Source organism: Ursus americanus, chromosome 6 (assembly GCF_024610735.1).
Source record: "Ursus americanus isolate L20-20 chromosome 6, mUrsAme1.1.p, whole genome shotgun sequence".
NCBI classification, from domain to species: domain Eukaryota; kingdom Metazoa; phylum Chordata; class Mammalia; order Carnivora; family Ursidae; genus Ursus; species Ursus americanus.
The window spans coordinates 7,094,672-7,113,468 of record NC_142132.1 but is presented as its reverse complement, the minus strand read 5'-3'; the positions used below and the strand labels follow the sequence as shown (position 1 = coordinate 7,113,468).

Sequence of the window (18,797 nt, the reverse complement as noted above, 5' to 3'; positions counted from 1 at the left end):
GCTTTTCATACATGAAGTCACTTTACCCTCACAGATTCCCTGAGCACCCACCACCCCACTGTGAAGACACTCAGGCACAAGGAAGTGGGGTCACTTCCAAAGGACTTCACCAGGGGGCAGGTGTCCTGGGACCCGAAGCGCACATCTGGAGGTTATGTTCTTAAGTTCCACATGGGCCAGCTTTGGTCATAGGAGAGCACCACAAATGTCTTTCAATTCTTCCAGCAGGTCAGCGTCCCTGACCCCTCAGCCCGCGAATGACCTACAGTCCACCCATGCCCTGGAGAAGCCCCTGCACCCATTCCAGCCCTTGTAAGGTCACCGCTATGTTGCCAAACCTCAGGATAAACACTCCTGGCTCTCACCTGGAGGCTGGCACACAGTAGGAGCTCTATTTGCTGAAGAAGCAGATTTTTGTTCAACAGGCCATTTTCAGAAAAAGCAAATTCATCTCAGTGTCACTGCATAAATTTCCACAAATCAATCCACATGGAGTTACTTTATCATAGAGTGTAAAAATTTTAAACCCTATGCATAAAATATGATACATCTATTTTTATTTGATCTACAAAATTATAAAGCTTTCCTAAATCTCTTAAAGGTGGTTTTTCCGGTAATGCATAACTGCTTAATTGGGAAGTGTACAAAACATAATTACACCGCCTAACACTACAATATTGCTTATGGGAATATCTCCGTTCATGCACTCTGCTTTATTTTGTATTTAATCTCTATTAAGATGTCTATATGAAAACAGATAGGTACGCTAGTCTTCATAAACACCATAAATCATAAAGTCATTTCTTTGCTAACCCAAGTCCAAAAGCAGCCCCCAAGGAAACTGCTAGGACCCAAAGGCTTCCACTTCTTGTATTTAAACAGAATTGTGACTCCGGACATCTATCCCTGTGCCACTTGACCAGGTAATGGTTAGGGTAATGGCTGGAATTTCTCTCACAGTAAATGTCTCTGCAATTCAAAAGGAATCCCAAACTTCCCCCAGAAGGCAGTTCCCCAAACCAGAAAGGGCAAAAGAGCTCAAGACCACAGTTAACCACCTCAGATCAAGGTGTTAGAAGCCCCTTAAATCGCTCATCTGAAGACACCATAGATGCCCACCCCCTTCACGTTCACCTGGAACCTAGCATCCAGAACTCATACCGAAGGTTCCAGACCCTTCAGACTGGGTGGACTTCCCCACACGCCCACCCTGCCTTCAAATTTGTACACACCCCCTCATCCTTAGAATTGGGTTATCTGAGGGGCGCCTGGGTGGCTCAGTCAATTCAGCGTCTGCCTTGGGCTCAGGTCATAACCTCAGGGTCCTGGGATGGAGCCCCAGTGTCAGGCTCCCAGCTCAGTGGGGAGTCTGCTTGTCCCTCTCCCTCTGCTCCTCCTCCCGCTCATGCATAGGTGGGCATGTGCGTGGTGCTCTCTCTCAAATAAATAAAATCTTAAAAAAAAAAAAAAAAAAGAACTGGGTATCTGAATACAAAGCCACTCTTTAGACAGCTTGGTCCTGGTAGAGAAGAGGCAGGTCAGAACCAGCTCCATCATTTATTTTTTTATTTTTTATTTTTTTAAAGATTTTATTTATTTATTTGACAGAGAGAGAGACGGTCAGCGAGAGAGGGAACACAAGCAGGGGGAATGGGAGAGGAAGAAGCAGGCTCATAGCGGAGGAGCCCGACGTGGGGCTTGATCCCATAACTCCGGGAACACGCCCTGAGCCGAAGGCAGACGCTCAACCGCTGTGCCACCCAGGCGCCCCCAGCTCCATCATTTATGAACTGTGAGCCCAACCACGTGGCTTGTGAGACCCCTCTGCGGATTCCACAAGTGGGAGGTAACCAGCCTCCTCACGCCCTCATATCAGGGCCGCGACTAAAGCACAGGATAAGCTTGTGCAGGACAAAGTCCCTGCAACAGAATGAAGGTAAGCTGTCGTCTCCATGGAAAGGTAAGCTATCAGGCTCGGTGAAGCCTACTAACTAATAAATCCACTGACCAAGATAAAAAGGATCTGCCACAAACTGTGTTCACTTCCATTTCTAAAACAGAAGGTGCTGTCCCCAAATCTGTGTTTGGCAACGCAGGGAAACAACGCCATCGGCTCCCAAGAGCTCCTGGAGGTTGACTTGTTCACTTGCAAACGAGGTGGACGTGCCTGGTGTTGAGCTCGTTCACGCTCACACGGGCCAGTGTGCACGTGGCTGACCACGCTGCTGCCCCCATCCTGACTTGTGTACCCAGATTTCCAAAGTGTGCTTCCCCGAAGTGACACACCTTGTACTAAAATGTAACCTGTAAAACCAATTTTTCCCCTTGCCAGGGTGCTGTGACACTCAGCGCGCCCCCCCCTCCATCAGTGGACACTGCTGACTGGTCAGAAGAGAGTTCCATGCCAAGCTCATCTGAGTGTGGAACCCCTCCACTGCGAACAGTTACACACGGAATTTCCCTCCTGTCCCTAGGAAAGCCTGGCGCTGTTCTAGGGGGTGGAGAATCCCTCTTAAACCAAAAAAAAAAAAAATCAGACTAGGTCGGGCAGAAATCCATATTTCCGTTTCCAAATCTATTCATTCAGATTTTGAGGGGGAGGGGGCTCTGCAAGACATATAAAATCTTTCAATCATTTGTCGTGCCAAATGTTCAACAACTAAACTCAAGTGTATGGATGGGTGCTGGGGAGTGGTTTGTTGTTCGAGAAAGATAGTCTGCATGCATTTGGCAGGTGCTGGGCTGGCGGCATTAAGAACCACCGGGAGGAGTTTGCTAAAAATACAGCTCTTCTAGCCCCACCTGGCACATCTCCCAAGGTTATGCTGGGTGGACCTCCAGGAGACTGACTCCTGGCCAGGGGGTGCCTCGGAGAAGCCCTGCTCCAGAGGCCACCCTCTCAAACCACCTGGGCACAGGCCCTCCCTGGGAACTGCAGGAATCGCTCATGTGAAAACCACCAAGCCCACAGCCAGCTCCTTACCGCTAAACGCACGGGCTGAATCCACGGGCTCCACTCCTGGGGTGGGGCTGGGCTGAGGGGTGCTGGCACTTTTCGCTGACCCAGCAGGGCACAAAGGACCCTTCTGTGATCCTGGAAGGCCTCTAATTCCAACTTGATGTCTTAGAGGGATGTAGCAAGCCACGTAGGGCGTTGCTTGAAAAAGGCGGAGGCAGAAGGGAACTCAGTCCCACTGACTTTACCACCCACCACAGCGCCGGGTACTACGACCCATGGTTCCCACTCCTCTTCAGACGACCACCACCACCACCACCACCACCACCACCACCACTAATAACGATGATGATAAACAACAACCAGTGAGCCTCTGAGCCCTTCCCTCGTGTATCAGCCTGTAGTTACCGGACACCACTCCCGGGGATCTGCAAATGTGGAAATAGGACATTTTGGCCCCTGACCCCTGAGATGCCCTCACATTCCAGCACCGGCTGCCTCCCAAGGGCATTTTCATGGACCATCTTGCTTTCCAAGGGCGACTTTTTCAATGGCATGAATTGAGCCGAAAGAAAACTGCTGGTCTGTGAAATGACCAGCCCACCCTGAAGGCAACAAACTGTCCCTTCCACGGACCCCAGTAGGACATCTTCCCAGAATATAGTCCCCCCAGGCCCCGCCTCACCGTTTCACACTCACGGGACCCGACTACTAGAACCGTAGCCCCACACGAAATGCAGAGCGGCAGCCCTGCCCAGGGCGGTCACGTGCGCACCCACAGGGTGCCTGGCCCTAGTGGGCACCCAGCCAGTCCCCGTGAGCGGATGACTGCCCTGGGAGGAGATGAGCCTCCTACGTACCATCCTATGTCCAGGGCCAGGGTCAGGGTCAGGAACTGGCCACGCAGCTGGACCTGGGCCAGTCACCAGAGCTGCTAGTGACCAGGTGCCCACCACGTGCCAGGAAGGCGACCCCAACAAGCCACTCTCCGGGACAGGCACCAACCCTCCTGCTGCCTGCTCGGGCCCTGCAGGGCCCTGCAGATCGGAGGGGAGCATGTGAGGGCAAATGCTGGCAGGGAAGGGGGTGACTTCACCTACACAAATTCCCCAAGGAATGTGGCCCGTCAGGCCCGCCCGCACTGTGCTTCTTCAGCTCTGCGGGGAAGGTGTGGGGCGCTCCGTGGCTGGGGCTCAGTTCAGCACGGGGCTGCCTCTCCAGCGGACTCCACCCGGCCAGGGCAGCTGGAGCAGCAGGCCGAGCCCCCGTGCGGGCCGTCCTCAGGCAGAGGTAGGCAGCACCCAACGCTACTCTTTCTTCCTTCTCTGGTAAGGGAAAGTAGCTCTTAAAGAGAAAGTAAACATTTTACTGGGCATTTCTCAGAGTGACCTAATACAGACTAACATTCCAGTCTAAAAACAATCTGAACGGATTTTGGGTCATCACTTGGCCCCAGGAATCACCGAGAAGATGGGTTGCTCCTAACCTAACCAGCCACCACCCCTATATCCCTGTTTTTTTTTTTTAACAGCACCAGGATCTGGATCTCCCACCCTCAAACACTATTCACTACACACCCTTCACCCGGCACTTCACCAAGCTCCATCAAATTCACCCGTCCTTTGTGTGCAGAGGATAAAACCTCCCATCCCTTGTGGGACCGTTCCCCTAGAACACGACCCACCACCTGTGACTAGCAAGCCCCATCTCAAAGCCCAGGGAGCCTTCTCTCCTGTCCTCCAACAGCCAAGGGGTACCCCTCTTTCCACTGCCGAGGTCACTGTGGCAGTGTGAGGGACACACAAGGAAACCTGCTCCATGGGTACATGGCGCCTTGGGCACAAGAGGCTGATTTACTTGTCTACGTTTTGTATTTTTAAAAATTTAACAAATACCTATGATGTGTCAGGCCCGTTGCAAGCAGTTTATAATTCTGACCCTCATTTTAGATTCAGAAACGGAAGTCTTCTCCAAGGCCTCAGTAAATCCCAAATGCAGCCTAGCAGCTTTCCCTGCCCCCTTTGCCACACACTTTCTTGAACCGTCTGTCCCATCTGACGCCTCTTCCCCAGCTGGTCAGTCCGTATTTATCTTGTTGCCTCTTCTAAGGTCTTGAAGACAGGGGCGGCTCTCCTTGGGCCCAGCATCAGTCTGGGAAGGACAACATTCACCTTTCTGTGGGACCTTGCCCCTCCCTCACCGAAGTGAACAGGCAGAGAACACAGGTCACCCGGGACTCCCAAGTGGGCTGCCGGGATGGCCCAGGACAAAGCTTCTGGATCTGACCCTGGAGCCTGCCATGCCAAGTGATCACCAGCTTGTAAAACTCCCCGCTACAAGCAAGGCCAAAAAGTGGTCCCTGCACTGACCCCTTCCTTCCCCACTAACAAGAGAACCAGACCCGACTCCCACCAGTCCCTCTCCCTCTGCACCCCCAGCCTGCAGGCCGCTGCCCCAAATGATGAAAAGAATTACAAACCAAACCAAACCCAACTTTTTAATCTCTCTTGTGGAGAAACATTTTCAAGAACTAGAGTTATGCTTGCAAAGTGTGTTTCAAGTGGTTTTGCTGAGCTGGGGGGTGGACAGCTTCGAAGCTCTCAGGCCCATGTGGCACACACACAGTAAGCACACAGCCCAAGCAGCGGCCAGTCACGAGCCTCTCCCTTTGTGCCCCTGGGACACAGGGGACTCCAATAAGGCAGGCTCACAATTATCACAAAGAAAACTCAAATCATGTGGGGCTGCTTCCTTTGCCCACGACTCGGAGCACATCTGGCCAGTATAAGAAGGAAAAAAAATTACCCACGGTTCAAAGTCCTCCTTAAATACTCAGGAAGACATCATTACAGATAGAATTCCAACTTTAATTCTGAAATCTCCTGGCTTTTGTCAGTTGAAGCCACATTCTTAATCCCAGGCTTAGTTGAGAAATGAGAAGAAAGGATGTGTGTTTAAAAAAAAAAGAAAGAAAGAAAGAAAGAAAGAAAGATCCTCAGCCCTGACTGAAAAGCAACGAGCATCTTGGAAGAGCAAGAGAATAAACAGAACTCTGCACAGGGGCCAAGGCGGAGAAAAATCGGGTCTTAGGAAACCTGCTGGGCTCACCACGGCACCAACACGGGCATGCGCGACACTAATCAGATGGCGCTTGTGTCCCGCTGGAGGGACTTGGATGCCAAGCTCAGGCGCCTTTCTGCAGAGCCAGGGAACCCTGAAAGGTGGAACAGGACAGGGACACATACCTTCTATGCCACAAACCCAAAGGCCGGTTCTGAGACCACCCTTGACCCCCAGCTCGTCAAGAACCTGCAAGCTGGGGCCAGCCAGCAAAAGCTGACATAGCTACAAGGGACATCGGAGTGTCGTCTAGGCGGAGATGCCTTAAGCCCCAGCCCCGTTCGCTCTCCAGGCAGTGCGGCCCAAAGCAGCTTCTCCCTTCTCCTGTCCCACCAAGGTGGCCGACCGAGCCCCACCGAAGCCCACCACCACCCACCACACACCACCCTCTTCAGTGGGGAGTGAAGCAGAATGGAGACCTGTCTGAAAAGTGCATGGGGGACTTAAAATAGAAAGAATACAAACATCTCTAAGCTAGAGCTGAGCCAGCACATTGGGGTTAAGGTGATGATCAAGAGACACCCCCCTCCTGGCCTTTCCACTCAGGCCTCCAGACCAGGCAGAACCCAACAACTGAGTGACCCGGGGCGTCTGCGGAGTCCGCAGACCACCCCCAGCCCCACGGAGCGGGGTGGGGTGGGGTGGGGGGAGCTTGGAGCGCCAGCAAAGATGTCAGGCATTTCCCAAGCACACGCGTGTTTGCAGGCACACACGTGTTCACGAAAGGGAAAGCAGCACGGCAGGGCAGGAAGGTAATCTTGTCAGTAAAGGAAAGCCTGTTTTTCAGGAAAATCTCCACCTTGTGGGGACCTTACCCTAAAGGAAGCCAAGGTCAGTGAGAGCTCTCACGTCACCTGCTCTGGGTGCCTTTCAGGTGAGTTAATCACCCAAGCAGGCTCCTCTCCAGATTTCAGGACACACCCAACTTTGTGCCATTCCCTTTCAATTCTCTGATAGACTCTTTGAAAAGAAAGCTGCTCCTTTTGTTCAGGAGTATGATTTCAAATTCCTTTCTAAGGCCAACACAAACGCAGGGCAGCAGCCCAAAGGAGGTTTACCCAGCGGAATCAAGTTTCTGGCCGGTTTTTACAGGAATGGTGCAAACAGACTATTCCAATTAGATGAAATCCTCCCCATCTTCCCCGTCTCTTCTCCCAGATTCCCCCATGTTGAACACAGGAAACAGCTCCTATCGTAAGAGATGCATCAAGAATCCCGTTGGAAAGGGAACAGCAGCCAGAGCGAAGGAAGGGAGCATCCCACCCACCATCTCCAGCCCCTCCTCAAGAAAGGGGCACATACCAGGAAGAAACGCGGCTGGTTTTGAAAAACACTGAGATCACTAACCTAGACCACAAACTTGGAAATTTGAGTCTGATAAAATACCTGGCCACCAAATCCAACTTTACCACCAAAAAACCCTAAGCACTGTGAAAGCTATCCACATAATCCCGGTGCGTGCGTGCGTGCGTGTTGGGAGGGGGTGGGGTGGTTGCATCAGACACCCTGATGGAAGCAAAGGAGAAAACGAGATTGAGAGCACAGAAGGGGTCTAATGTGGCTATCATGGCAAAGCCGTCCCCAACTGTACCCAAGTCCCAATCAAAAGCCCAAAGTCTCAATCAATTACAGAGAAACCAACTCAAGATGGACTGAGAACTAATTAAGCTTCCGGCTCCCTTGGTTACTTACTTAACCTTCCTGACCCCTGATTTCTTCGCTGGTAGAACACCACCACTTCTACCTGGGAGAGGATCCGAGGGTCAATGAGGGAACGTGGCTGGAGCAGCAGCACTGTGCCTGGCTACTGAGGTCCTTCGGGATGTCTGCTCTCAGCCTGGACAGTAAGTCTGCGATCCAGAGGGGCAGAACTCTCCCCATGCATCCAAGGGGCTCCTGACTGCTTATTAACCCAAAAAGTGTAGGGAATTTAAAACAGGCCTTGTCCAGGAAACTATCTAGAAATTCCTCCCTGGCATTAGATTGTGAGATCCTAACAAGAGATCACTAATCAAAGACGGAAATTAAAACAAGCCAGACATCTCATAGCCTCCATGTGATCTAGAAGTCAACCCAGGCCTGAGAAAGAGGATTGTTTCTGAGAAGCCCATTTGAATCCTGGGGAGAATATGCCAGAATCTGCTCTCAGGGTGACAGGAGAGGTTCCCAACGCAGGAGGAGTTCCTCCTTTGCCAAGGAATCCTGCTGGAACCCCACTGCCAACTGCCTGGTTCGAATCCCAACTCTGCCATTTGGGGCAGGAGGTGACGGGCAAGTCACCCAAGTGCCTCCTGTGCCTGACATCACCCCACCTTACTGTGAAGATCAAATGCAACATACACCAAGTGTGGGAGTGACAAAGATACTAAGTAAATGCTCAATAAATGGTATTGTTTCCTTAACAAAAATTAAGAGTACTGCTTAAAAGGCCTGGGTGGACTTGAGTTTCAAATTAAGTCAGCCAGGATGGGAAGCATCAAACACACAGAAATTCTTCCAGCAAGTAGAGGACGGATGCAAAGTGTTAAAGCCCCAGACCATCCTGGCTCTACACTCACTGGTCCAGGCTGCCAGCGTCAGAGAGGAGCCGCAGTGTGACAAGCGGAGTAAGGTCACTTGTCCTGGATGTAGATTCTGGGAAGGCCTGGCTAGCCCTCGCAGCTTCTGGCAGCAACGAGGACGGCGCTACCGCTAGCACGAGTACAACACCCAGACTGGAAGGTTGCAAGAAGCGCAGCGGCCCCACACCGCCCAGGGGACGGGATGCCAAGGCGGCAGTCGTGAGGATGCGGCCATTCACCGTTTCTGCGTCTCGGCCGCCATCGCGAATCAGCGGACCTCCCTGTTCCCTTGGGGTGGGGGAAGGCAGACAGGAACCAGGCGACCACAGGCTGGGGGGGTCGCTGGAGCCTGCGATCACTGGGGGGTGGGGTGGCTCAGGCATAGTCCAGCCAGGTACCTGGTACAGCTCCGGGCCTTGGGCGCAGGTTCGGGAGCCACCTCGGGGTCCTGCGTCGTCTCGTGGCTCCTCTCCCGTCCCGCCCCGGGACCAAGAGGGGTGCGGACGTCCCTGCGGGTGTGGGCGGCGTCTGGCCGGACCCCCGCCGCCCGGGTAGGACCCCGCACAAAGGCCTGTGGGAGGAAGGAGGAAGTGGGCACAGGGGGGCAGGGGCCATTTCTATCACCTCTAGAAGACTTCCCCACCGCGAGAAACGGCAGCTATTTACAAGTGAAAGGGCCAGCGCCAGGGGAGGGGCGCTTCCGGCGGTGTCAAGTGGGGGAGCGGGGTGAGGGGGGCACAGGTACGCGAGCCCCGGAGGGGGAGGGGCGGAGCCGCCAGGTACGCGGGTGTGCGGGGGGCAGAGCCCCAGGTGCGCGGGCCCGGAGGCGGGGGGAGGGCGTGAGCCGGCAGGTCCGCGGGCCCCAGAGGTCAGGGGTCCCGACACCCCGGAACGGCAGACGCCCGCAGGCCGGATCTTCCAGCAGGGCGGAGCACCCCGGCAGTCCCGGCGCGCGCGGGGAAACGCGGCCAGACCCCGCCCCCTCCAGGTAGAGCGCGGCCAGGTGCGGCGGCCAGGCTTCTCCCAGGCCCAGCTTTGCCCTCCCCGCATCAGAAGGTCAAGCAGGAGACCGGAAGTCGCCCTGTGGTCAGTCTGGGCGGAACGTGGGGGTTCCCGGGGCCCCCACACCCCCAGCGCGCTACGGAAATCAGAGGCGAACACCAGCCTCTCTAGGAGTTGGGGGTTTGGTGATTCAGTATTTCTGTGTCGGGCAAAATAGCAATCGCTCTGTTTACCTAGCCCGCAGGAGCTTCGTGAAGATTAATGACTGCGAAATGGTTTTAAGATCAAAAACATTCTGAGATTTTACTTGTAGGCACTTATATGTGCATATTGATATCTGTACAGAAAAATACACTCTTTATTCATTGCCCTCCTGGAGTGACTTCTAGCCCATAACCAGAAATCGCTGAGAAAAAGGAATAAGGTACATCTCTTGAGTGTTCCTGGGTAGAAGAAATATCATTCCCACTTGGCATCCACGCTGGGCCTCCTGCTCCATCTAGTCCCTGAAGGGCAGATGGCGCAGTCCGCCCGCGTTGCAGACCACAGTTCAACGTCTGGAGAAGGGATGGGAAAAACTTGAAAAATATTTGTCACCCCCTCTGGGAAGAAAATGCAGTGTTTCTCCCCAACCCCACCCAGTTCATTAGGCAAGTGTCCCCAAGTAAGGGCTGCCCTGGTGGTCTCCGGTGTTTGGAAAGCTTTGTCCCACCTATCCACACCGCACGCAGCAGTCAGCCAAGCTCAGCCAGTGCTAGGAGCCCATGCAACCATCTGGCCTGGCAGCCTCTCCAGCAAAGCTTCCCTGGTGTCACCAGGACTCTGTCCCTCCCAGCAAAGCGAGCCCATGTGACCAAGTGAGGCTGTTCCCCTCCAGGCGGAATATTCCCAGTCCCCTCAACCATTCTGGGACAGGATGTCAAGAGCTCTCGAGAGCCCTCCCCCTGCTCACTGCTGGCTCGGCCTGGGAGCTGCAACTTAGTGCAGGCTCTCCACCATCCAAAAGAGCATGTGGGCACTGTGCCCCCACCCCCTCCCTAGGCCCACCTGGGCCTGAACACGCAGAGGATAGACTGTGACTTTGTGCCTCCAGGCCTACCGCACTGAAGACATCCATCAGCAAAAGAATAAAGTCCCAGACAGAGCTCATTCAGCAGGAAAGGCGCACAAACCCTTTCCCGGCCTCACACCCCCTACAGCAAAAGAATTTCACCTGCAGTTCCTCTGGCCCCCTCCCGCACACCTGGGGCAGGTACGGGGCAAGCACTCCAAGCTGATTTGGCCATTTACACCTAGCTACTGGCTCTCTGCTAGGCCTCAACATTATGTAGGCTTTTTAAATTGCCATACTGGAAGGAAAAAAATCCCATTAGGCCGGAGGAGTTGACCTCCGCGGTCTTGGTCTACAGTTCCTTCCAAAGAAACTTCCTGGGACTCCTTGACTCCATAATGAAGTTTTTGTTTGTCCTGGGCTTGGACAGATTGCTGGAGGCCAGATTTCAGGCCTGGCTGGAGCGCAGCATTGAGTTTACAACCCCTTGGCTAGCCCCTGCGCTGCAGAAAGACCCGCTCACCACCTATGTTACACATCTTTTAAAAAGGCCCTTCCAGTCCCTGCCATTACGTAGGCTGGGATGAGAGACAGAAATATTGCCACCATTTCCAATCAATCTTCAAGCCAGTAACAATGTCTTTCAAGTTGTAATTAAGGGCTTATTTTACTGCAAAAAGCACTTTCCTGCTGATCAATAGATTGTTTTTGAAGGGAGTTAAAGCAACAACACAAAGGTGTGTGTATATATATATATAACATATAATATATATAATTTTTTTTTTTGCATTTTACAAGTGGGAAAGATTTTTAAGAACCAAATGGATGAAAAGTACGGCCCTCCCCAACCTTCACCACCACCACCCCCCGACTTTTTTGGACTCCCAGAAAACCACCACCAAAGACCAGCCCACCAAGTTCAGACAACAACAGCTACTGGGGATTAACACCCTCTAAATACCACCGGGAAAAATGAAGGCTCTGTTATTATCCAGGACAGAAGTCACAATTCCCCATTAAATCAAAAGCATCACTTGCCCCATGCATAAGAACCCAACCATTTTACCAGAATTTTTGTGAACATTAAGCCAACTTTTGGCAGCCATCTGTTAAATTTAGTTACAGAAACAGTTAAATCAGATCATCTCCGAAACCTTCACTCAAGGAGGGATAGGCTTGATACCGATGGAAAGGTCAACTGGCCCTCAAGTTCTAAACCAAGTGTACCTCGATAAACCCAAAACCGGGATCAGCCCCCAACGGGAGTCAATGTCTATAACGATTCTGCTTAGGGTAGAGGGGCGAAAGAGAAAGGACACAGTGATGGCTGCCACTTGAACGACAGAGTTGGCTCTGCTCTCGAACTTCAGCTCCCACATGGAAGCAGGAGGGCTTTGTGATGGGGAGAAAGATGCATACAGAGGAGTGTTTTCAAGAAGGGCCGCAGCCATACAGCCAAACACGAAAAACCCAACAAATACTCACTTTAGCTGTACTTTCCCCCAACACTACAAACATTAAAAACTACTTCAACATGAGGAGTAATAAAAATAAACACACAGCTTCCTGCGACTTAAAATGCCTCAATTTCTGGTAAGGGTTGAGTAGGATTTCTTAAAAGTTGCGTTTGGAGGGGCGGAGGGCGGGGGGGAGTCTGCTTTTTACGCTTTTCTTTGAAGAACCCTTCTCTCTGCTTTTAGAATCTTTACGCAAAAAAGCAGATTACTGAGAAGAGCACACAAAGGTCCCTAGCAGTCCAAAAGAGACCACCTTCTAAGAAAACTCTGGAAAGGGAGTAGACCAGTGGCCCCCATTGCCATGCCAGGCAAAGGCAGATGAATGCGCCTCTGGTTCCCATCCCGTCTGCAGCTCCTGAAGTTTCTGTGTTCTCCAGCAGTTGGAAGAATGAAGGCCAAACTGCCCCTTGGCTCCCATTGTCAACATTCCACACAAACAATGGCCTGGCTCTCTCCCTATTGTACATTCTGTATTCATTTGTGAATCCCCCCCCTTTTTTTTTGCACATTGTGCAAAGTCCTTCTTTTCACCGGGGAAGTCCTGAATGCCCAAGTGCAGCCATAAATTCAGGCTTTAAACATCGATAATGAGAGCTAAAAGCAAACTGCAGATTCGGCCCCATTATTAATTTGTATCATTTGAGTCCCATTGATGGCGTTTGGGTACCATCCATTAAATCATGATCAAAAGAAACACTGAATACCTTGAAAATGGTTCTGAAGTTTTTAGCAATGATTAAGTATAATTTTCCAAATCCAGAGATAGGGCTTAAAAAAAAAAACCAAAAAGCCTTTCATACGTCTTTGATACATATTCCATCAAACACAGACTTGAAGAAAAAATTAACTTCTCAAGCTCATCCGTGGGGAGAAGCCTTGCGTTTCCCCTCCTTCCCCGTGTGCCCTAACTTTACTGCAGCAGTGTCAACGAGGACATGCTCACCAGCTGTAAGGGAGGAAACTGATAGCTGCCCAGGCAATGCAGCCTTAGAGTGTATCCGTTCCAGAATTTCCATGTGCCTACTAAAAGTTTTTCAGTAGTCCACACAAGCATTCCTTAGCTAGCGATTCACAGGGAGATCTTGGAGGAAAAGGCACCCCGACAATTCACTATACCAAGTCACTTCTGCTAAAGTACTTCTCTTCAAAGGGTCAGGCAAACTGCACTCCCATTTTTTAATTACCAGAAAACTGTGTTCCAGCCTCTGTGATGGAACTATCAGCAAGCCAGTGGAAATATCACCTGAGTCATACCCTGCCCAACAGATAAATTTCCTCTCCTGACCATGTACTTTATGAATATGTGTCTGTGGCCTGTATCAGGGACATGGGACACTCAGCCTGCTGCTTGTCACTGATAGAAAGATTATTCACAGAGGGACCCAGGCTGTCCTCACATACATTATGATGACAGCCCTTCTATATTGAAATGACAGTGGTAAAAAAAAAATGACAACAGGGATGGCCATTCCACTTAAAATTTGTTCCATTTAGGGAAAGCGTTAAATGCAGAGGGTGTAACTTTGCATTCAAAAGTGATTCACTCACGAAGGAAAAGGACTTTTGGTAAATGGCAATCTGGTGCGAGATCTCAAAGAAGGGGTGTGCCTGAGATGCAGGCCCTTTTTGTTTTTAATCCGCGAATCTCAAGGATTTCAAGTGGTGTGAGCCATCCTGAGCTCCCTTTGCTTTAGTATTTAAACAGTTCCCAACAATATCCTTTTCAACCCCTGGGCACAGCTCGTTCAGTACTGATTTTATACACTCATCATTTACTGACCTTGTAGCCGGCTACTCTGAACACTGCAAGGGTTGCACGTTGATTTTGTAGTTTTGTTGGTTTGCTGTCGTGGCTGTGTTTCCCCTCTCTCTTTAAAACACTTTCCAGACTTACAGATACGATTTCTTTGGGGGTTTTAAAAGTCAAGAGTAAAGTTATCGATTATTCCCTGAAAGGATAACTGATTGGCTAGTTAATGATTATACAGATAGCAAGTTTTCCTGTTTCGTCTTGTGGACATGACCAGCTTCACAATGCCAAGGAAAGCAAACCCAACCCCGCAGGGACAGGAACAGGTGTGCCCTGAGTCTTAAAAGGCCAAAATATCTCACGAAGTATGTCACTGGTGTATTTTTACAATGCTAGTAGTGTTTGTTTTTAAGTAGCCAAACTTTTTTTACTTTCTTAACCTTAAGAAGACACACTGCAAATATTTCTTCTTTGAGTTGATGACTAAGTCCCAGAAGAAGTTGCAACTTGTGCCTAGCAAAGAAATACATTTTAGGGACAAAGACGTTTTTTTAGAAAACTCACAGTTAAGAAAAGGTAATTCACCCTGCCCCTCCCCCAGGAGAACACCCTCTCAAGGGCCAGTTTCAAAAGATCCCAAGTGAAGTCATAAATAACACAGGGCTTGGAGCTCAAACTGCAGAGCCATACCACCCTCCACTCAGCCTTATTAAGGTACAATTAGAAAGGGGGGAGACAACATGGCCACCCCCAAGCCTTATCTTCCCAAACAGGAAGAAGGATTAAACCAAAAAGCACCTTGTCGGGTTCAAAACAAGCTCTAAAGCCAAGATTTTAAAATTCCCTCTGATCACTGCTTTCTACAGGGACAAACTGGGGTCCCCTACCCCTGGGGCACAGAAAAACCAATCAGTGCCATAAATTCCTTTTGCCTTCAACCCTCACTCCCTTGTACTGGGGGCAGAGTGGGGGGAGGGGGTGACCCGACAACAACACTTACACTAAACCCCTCAACGCTCTACAGAAATATGCTGGCTTATTTCCTTTGTTTGGTCCTGTTATACTTGATCAAGTGTGAACGATTAAACTGGCTTCATTAAAGACAAGTGCATTCACGGCTAACATACAACTTCAATGGCAACTGTAAGCATATTTTGCAAGAAGGAGGGCCTGCTTTTTGCTTGAAACCTACCATCTCATTAACTTTTCTTTTGGGGGCAATAAAAAGGGCACCAGGGGTTTTTTTACAGGAGAGTGTCACAGCAGTTCAGAGATCTGATGGCAGACAAAAGGATTTTTAGTGTTTCAACTCTAGGATATAGTCCCTGTTACTTAAAAAAAAAGAGAAAGAAAGAAAGAAAGAAAGAAAGAAAGAAAGAAAGAAAGAAAGAAAGAAAGAAAGAAAAATTGTTTCAATATTAAAGCTGCTCTGACTTAAAGTGCTTAATTAGCATTTTGAATATCATTTTATAATTGCTTTAAGAAGTACTCTTTGAAACCAAATGATTATAAAAACAAGATCCTTTAAAGTACCATTACTTCAAAATGTAAAGGATTTATTTAAAATTTTTTTCAAAACACTGGAATTCTCCGAAGTACGTGAAAACGAACTAGTTCTACTGTGAGAGCCCTAGAGGCAGAACGGCAGTCTAAGTAAGGTACTGAACACGAGGTAATTTTGAAACTGTCTTTGAACCCAAGCACCTAGTAGAGAATCTTCTTTGAAAGAGTAGTAGGAGAGTTTAATATATTTCGCCAAAGTCGGGAGGCAGAGTCACTTTGTAAACTAACCAAAACATACGTCCCCTCCAAATTATCCATGTCAGATAAAAATATACCAGTCTCTAGAATATCCAGCAGAATTGCAAATAAGGCACTTAGCATTCTAAATTCCCAATGCATATTTATAGAATACAATTCTCTTGTCTACCCTTCAAGCCACTCACATCTGACTCTCTAAGAACTTAACCTGATCTCCAATCTTTAAAGAAAAAAGGTGGGAAAAAATCCAGAAAGATCTGTTTACCCTGGATAGGGCAAGTGAGCCCGGCATGACGACGTAGGCCACTGCCAGCAGCCTCCACCGCAAGGACGCAGAGCGAGCGGGGATTTCTACGAAAAATTCCTCCTTTCCCCTGTAAAATACTAAACATGGGGTCCCCTGGAGCCAACTGCTGCTTGGGGCTGCCTCCGGAAAAAGTACTCGGGGTCGGCAGGGGGGGCCACCCCACACGCTCGCGCGCACACGCACACTCAGGGTCCGTGACCATCCGCCGCGGCCGACAGCGAGCCACGGAGGGTGTGTGTGCGCGTGTGTGTCTCGCCGCGGCCGGCGGTGACCGCGCCGAGCTCCAGGGCCCGCGGCCTCCGAGCACCAGGACGCTGCGTGGGCTGCGGGCAAGCAGCTACGCCGCGGGGCCTCCCGCCCGCCTCTGCCCAACTTGCCCCGGAGCGCTGGGCAGAGCGGGAGGGAGAGAAAGAAAGGCGCTTCCCCTCGGCCTCGCGGGTCAGTCCTGCGCCGCGGAGGACGAGGAGGAAGAGGCGACCGTGGCGGCACGGCTGTCGCTGCGCCGCGCCGGGTCCCCGCCGCCCGGGGCGCGCCCTCTCCAGCCCCTCCTGCGAAACTTTTTCTTTTTGGTTCGCCCCACCCGAAAAGTGCAGCCCGGGAAGGGGAGGCGGGCAGACCGGGTTCGCGGCGGCGGCGGCAGGCGAGGAGGAAGTGGTGCCCGCGGGAGCGCGGACGGGCAGAGGAAATGCCCGGCCCGCTCGGCCCCCGCCCGCGCCCGCCGCCCGGCCAGCCCTGGGCCCCCGCCCCGCTGCGACTTTGGCGGGCCAAGCCCGGCGCGGCAGTGGTGGCGGCGGCGGCAGATGTGGCCCGGCTGCCCGGAGGAGCCAACAATGCGGGGCCGGCAAAACAAAAGGGTTCCACTTCGCCTCCTTTCCCTTCTTTCACTTGCGCTCCCGGGGCGCCGCGCGGGATCCCCGGCCAGCAGGGGCCGCTCCCCTGGGGGCCCTGAGCCGCGCGCGCCCCGGTTTCCCCGCGGACCCCCGCTCTCCCCCCCGCCCCGCAAGCCTAAGGCCCCGCGCGCTCGGACTCCCGGTCCCGGGGGATCCGGCCGTATTGTCCCCGCGGCGCGCCGCGCGCTCGGCCTGGGTCGCGGGCAGCCCCCGCGCGCGCACCCACCGGCCTCGGGGAGCAGGAGCCGGGGGCGCCTAGGAAACCGTCGCCGAGACGCCACCGCCGCCGCTGCCCTCCGGACGCCGCCGCGCTCGGAATTTCTTTTTTCTTTTTTCTTTCTTTTTTTTTTTTTTTTGCCAATCCTGATGGGAAGGAAGGTGACCGCCTACTTCGCATTCATCAACTCTCATCACAACAACAAAAATCCTGGCAGAAACGGCAGCCGGCGGGCGCGATCGGCGGCGGGGGGCGGCAGGCAGGGACCTCCAGGCCGGCTCCCACCCCCGGGCGCCGAGCGGGGACACGGGGGCGCAGACCAAAGATGTCCTCGGATGCCGGCTCCGTGTCCTTCGCCCTCCTCCTCCCCCCCCCCCCGCGAGTGGCGCAGTGAGGCGCGGGCGCGGCGCCCCCCGCCCGCGGCCGCAGGTGAGGCGGGGGCGGCAGCGGCCCCAGCCCTCCCCCGGGGCCCCTCTTACCTCGTCCCGGGCCGCCGGCGTCCACGGCGAAGGGCGCCCACCCGGGAGGCGGTGGCGGCGGCGGCGGCTCCCGCCCCTCCCACCCCACCCGGCGGCGGTGGCGGTGGCGGCGGCTGTGCGGCCCCCCCTCAGCGCGGCATGGCTCCCGGCTCGGTCCCTCGCTCCTCGGGCCGCCGCCGGCTTCTCTGGGCCGCTCCCGGGCCACCTTAAAATGACACACGCACACAGGGACACACACACAAAAACTTAATCTCTCCAGCTCCCCGCCCCTCCCCCTCCCGCCGTTCCCTCCCCTCCCCTCCCAGTCTCTCCCCTCCCCTCCCCACCCTACCCCTCCCCTTCCCTTCCTCCTCCTCCCCTCGCCGCCGAGCCTCTTCCTACTTCCCCACCCACCCCACCCCCTTCCTCCGCCCACCCGGCTCCCGATCCTCCCCACCCCAGTCCCAGCCCCGCGCCCGCTCGCCGGGAGGGGGCTGCGCTGGGGGTCCCCGGCCCGCGCTCGCCCCGCGCCGCGCTCACCCCCAAGAGGATGCTAATTCCAACTTGGATCGGGGGAGGGAGCGTCCTGGATGCCTTGCGCCTCCCGGCTATTTGCTCTTCTTTATTTGTTTTCTCCTCCGGGGAAGGAGGCGGAAAACGGAGAGAAAGGGAAAGGGAAAGAAGCGGCGCCGGCCGCGTCGCCCGGTGCCCGCCGGCTGCGCAGGAGCGAGGCGGGAGGCGAGGTGAGGGTCGCCGCTCGCTCACTCCTCGCTCCTTTTTTTTTTTTTTTTTTTTTTTTTTTTTTGGGTAAAGGCGGGGTCTCTCTTTGCAAACCAATGACACAACCCCACATGGGCCGGCCTCGCCCCCTACAGATACTCCTCACTACAAATCGGCTCTCTCGGGGGATTAGTGGCTCCGCGAAAGTGCACACAGGCGCGGCTGGCGGGCGAGGGGGCCGGGCGCGGCGGGCACTCCCCAGCCCGGCCCCGCCCGGGAGGCCCTCGCGAAGCACTGGGGCCTCCGCGACGGGGGCGGGGGTCCCGCTACCACAGCCGGGAGTCCGGCCCTCCCTTCGCTCCCCTTCCTCCTCCGCCCCTTCCACGTGGGGCCCCGGGCGGCCGGCCACGTGGGGGGACGCGAGCCCAGGCCGGCCTGGGCGCAGCGCCCCGGGGTGGCCCTGGCCCCATCGGGCCCCCGCCTGGCC

The 18,797-nt window shown here is 53.4% G+C and overlaps 1 protein-coding gene across 4 annotated transcripts in view; it reads right to left on the bottom strand.

The window, feature by feature from the left end:
- CTBP2 (C-terminal binding protein 2) overlaps positions 1-18,491 on the bottom strand; it is a 158,929-nt gene extending 140,438 nt beyond the window's left edge. The window contains exons 1-3 of one of the 4 annotated variants that reach the window (XM_087862582.1): positions 18,131-18,490; positions 17,612-17,816; positions 9,036-9,208 (exon numbers count right to left, since the gene is read on the bottom strand). The gene's annotated coding sequence lies outside the window, so the exon portion shown is untranslated. Of the gene's footprint in view, positions 1-9,035; positions 9,209-17,611; positions 17,893-18,130 lie in introns of those variants that run through there. The other 3 variants (XM_087862585.1, XM_087862580.1, XM_087862581.1) reach the window with 3 other exon arrangements.
- Positions 18,492-18,797: the final 306 nt, after the last annotated feature.